This window comes from Rhinoderma darwinii, chromosome 1 (assembly GCF_050947455.1).
Source record: "Rhinoderma darwinii isolate aRhiDar2 chromosome 1, aRhiDar2.hap1, whole genome shotgun sequence".
Classification (NCBI taxonomy): Eukaryota; Metazoa; Chordata; class Amphibia; order Anura; family Rhinodermatidae; genus Rhinoderma; species Rhinoderma darwinii.
In genome coordinates this window covers 414,112,941-414,117,264 of record NC_134687.1, presented here as the reverse complement: position 1 = coordinate 414,117,264, position 4,324 = coordinate 414,112,941, and positions in this window count along the sequence as shown.

Here is a 4,324-nt window from a genome sequence, read left to right as displayed (position 1 = left end):
ATTGCACTGTCTTGGTACATAGTGACTTCTTACCAGCATATCCTTCAAGTTCATACTTCGTCGAGCCATCATAAGTGGTTTGTTGGAGAGATTGCCTGCCAACGCGGGTTCTAAGTGCAGAATTGGCCAGTGTTTCTCTAACACGGATCTCATCGTATGCCACTGGTTATTGTATGTAGTGATGTATCGAATTTTGATATCATCACTTTTCTTTTTTCCCAAGGAATGTAAAATTGAGTTCCGGCTCGTAGATTGCGCCCGTCTATAGCCCTTCTTGATACTTCTATGGCTATACCCCCTGTCCAAAAATCTTTCTTTTAAATCAGTAGCTTGTTTCTCAAAGTTTGCTTCTGATGAGCAAATACGTCGCATTCTCAGGAATTGACCAGTAGGGACGGCACCAATCGTCGACCGGCTGTGGGCAGAGGAAGCATGGAGCAAGGAATTAACCGACGTCTTTTTCCTAAAGACATCGGTCTGGAGACAGCCTGTGGAGTCAACCTCAATGCTAATGTTCAAAAAGTCGACCCTGTGTTGATCATACACATAGGTCAACTTTATGTTCATGTCATTGACATTAAGGCATTGCATGAAGTGTATAAGCTGCGTCTCTGTCCCCTGCCAAACAAATAGAACATCATCAATGTATCTCATCCAGGACAGCACATGGTCGTCGGCGTGGGTCGTAGAAACAGGGAGAGACAGGTGGCAAGGCGTAAGGACAACCAGACATATCAACAGGGGAAGAAACCAAGGAATACACTAGAGGTGATTAATTTATCTGAGCATTCCCTCTCGGAGACACAATGTGATGTACTGAGTAAGGGACTGACATTCTCACCCTGTAATTCCTTTAACTTCTTTGCAGCTATGAAGGATCTATATCTATTCTCACGAAAACTAATTCTTAAAAAGTTACATAGTAGATCTGGAATAGATGTGGGACTGAATAGTGCTCTGGAGAAAGAAGCACTTAAGGCCCTTGAGGATCTGTTACAAGAGCAAATTTCTACTGACCAAGGTAGGTTCCCAAAATCAATTATACCCAGATCATTGAGGTTCCCACCCTTGTCCATATGCCCACAAGTCGAGATTTTTACTAAGATGGTAATAAACGACTTTAAACGCATCTCGTCAAACAGGAAATTTGATAATTTAACTAAAAATCAACGCGATGCATTAGAAGAACTAAAAGGATATGAGGATGTGGTATTCAAGGCGGCGGACAAGGGTGGGAACATCGTGATCTGGCCTATTGATAAGTATGAAAAGGAGGCATATAGACAACTTAGAGATAAAAATACCTATCTTAAACTTACTTATAACCCATTGGGAACTTTTTCAGTAGAGTTATGTAAGATCCTCACGATGGCCCATGAGCAGGGAATTATTCCGAAAAACATATTATCCGGACTAATGACACAATACCCAAGAATTCCAACTTTATATTTCCTGCCCAAGGTTCACAAAAATATGACAGACCCCCCGGGACGTCCCATAGTGTCAGGGATAGGAGGACTGTGCGATCCTATCTGTAGGTTCATTGACCATTATCTAAAACCACTGGTAGAAAGCTTACCATCTCACGTCAAAGACACATCTGATGTCTTAAAAAGAATTGATGGCATCAATTTAGATGCTGATATGATCCTGGTGACAGCGGACATTGAGTCGCTGTACACCAGCATACGACATACTGATGGGTTAAATGCGGTACGTTTCTTTTTGGGGACGAGCAGTTGGGACGGCCCCACTTGTCGACTGGTTGTGGAATTACTGGAATACATCCTGACACATAACTTCTTTGTCTTTAAGGATGTGTTCTATGTACAAAAACAGGGTACGGCCATGGGGGCGGCGTGTGCGCCGTCATACGCAAACCTGTTTCTCGGGTATTGGGAGAGGCAGGTTTTCCATGATGGCGGCGCCCACGCCGACGACCATGTGCTGTCCTGGATGAGATACATTGATGATGTTCTATTTGTTTGGCAGGGGACAGAGACGCAGCTTATACACTTCATGCAATGCCTTAATGTCAATGACATGAACATAAAGTTGACCTATGTGTATGATCAACACAGGGTCGACTTTTTGGACATTAGCATTGAGGTTGACTCCACAGGCTGTCTCCAGACCGATGTCTTTAGGAAAAAGACGTCGGTTAATTCCTTGCTCCATGCTTCCTCTGCCCACAGCCGGTCGACGATTGGTGCCGTCCCTACTGGTCAATTCCTGAGAATGCGACGTATTTGCTCATCAGAAGCAAACTTTGAGAAACAAGCTACTGATTTAAAAGAAAGATTTTTGGACAGGGGGTATAGCCATAGAAGTATCAAGAAGGGCTATAGACGGGCGCAATCTACGAGCCGGAACTCAATTTTACATTCCTTGGGAAAAAAGAAAAGTGATGATATCAAAATTCGATACATCACTACATTCAATAACCAGTGGCATACGATGAGATCCGTGTTAGAGAAACACTGGCCAATTCTGCACTTAGAACCCGCGTTGGCAGGCAATCTCTCCAACAAACCACTTATGACGGCTCGACGAAGTATGAACTTGAAGGATATGCTGGTAAGAAGTCACTATGTACCAAGACAGTGCAATCCATTTACATCAAGTACCCCTAGACATGGTTGTTATCCTTGTGGTGATTGCCTGTCCTGTAAGAATCTGGTCCGTACAACTAAATTTGTATCAATGATTGACAACAGGGAGTTTGATATTAGACACTACATCTCTTGTAGTACAATGAATGTTATTTACTACGCCACCTGTGCCTGTCAAAAAGTATACGTAGGTCTAACGTCAAGGCAATTACGTGTCAGAATACGTGAACACGTGCGTGACATAGTGGCTGCAAGAGATGTGGATGATCTCACACTCCTTAAGACCATCCCTAAGCACTTCAAAATACACCATGCCTGTGATCCCAAATCATTTAACACAAAACGAAAAGATTCCACAGCACTGGACTGCAAGTGGGTGCACGCCTCAAAACAGACCTGGTCCACGGTCCTGGATATCAAGCAGACAAAAAATGGACAGAGGCAGCACTACCAAAAAGAGCAAGAGCTATTTATTCACCCATGCGACGTTTCAGTCCAACTGGACTTTTTTCAAGCATGCTTGAAAAAAGTCCAGTTGGACTGAAACGTCGCATGGGTGAATAAATAGCTCTTGCTCTTTTTGGTAGTGCTGCCTCTGTCCATTTTTTGTCTCCCAAATCATTTAAGGCATGGGGTATTGATAGAGTTCTCCCTGGGTTTAGAGGCGGAGACGTCAAGAAACTGCTAGCCCAGAGGGAATGTAAGTGGATAGTCACTTTAGGTACTATGGCCCCTGTTGGTCTGAATGAGACACTAAGTTTTGTGTCATTTCTATGAACTTCCTGCCTATATGTATTTTTAATTTGTTTTAACTGTATGTCTATTAATATGTGTTTTTGTTCTATTTAGTCATTTCCTCTGTTGCTGATCATGTATGCCTTAGACCATCTGCGAGCGTGCCTTCTGAGATTCTGAGGGATTGGATTTGGGCATAGGAGACTCTTCAATATCTTATATTTTATATTTGATCAATTTATATGGTGTTGATATGTTAGTAATGTATATCCATTCTTTGACAATATATTTTTGTTATGTGACATTTCCTGTACTGCATTGTGCACGAACCATGTTTTTAAAGTAGAGACTTACCGTTTTTATTTATCACTTTTTGTAATTCACTTTATACGAATTTATTTCTTTATAACTGTGGTATGTCACTAATTGCTGCTATAAATAAATTTTTGTTAGCAAGCATCTTACTTTTGTTTAGTTTTGACACTCATGATTATATGTTGTCTTCTGTAATTATCACATATATTAATAATCATTTATAAATATATATTTTTATAAATATATTTGTTTAGCTCATTTATTATGAGATTTTCTTCACATGTTAGTTTATAATTTGTAAAGTTTAATTTTTATGCTTATTTTTAGTATTATTTTTATCATGATTACTTTCTCTACAGGAATGTTTTTAGTTACTCTAGTACTGATCACATTACCGTAATATGGATTGATCTGACTATGGTATCTGTTTCGCTTATATCTGAATGATCTGTTTATACGATAGATTTTTTCCGATATTTGAGTTAGTGTGATAGTCTTACTGAATTTGGCCGTGAATAAGATAAATGGCACTGATATTGGCCCGATTATTATATATTTTTTAGTGCTATATTGAGTCCCCTATCTTTACCTTATCATGTTTTTCATCCATGTGTGTCAGTTCTGTCATCGTCGGGACTTGCCTGGATTGTTCATTGTACGCG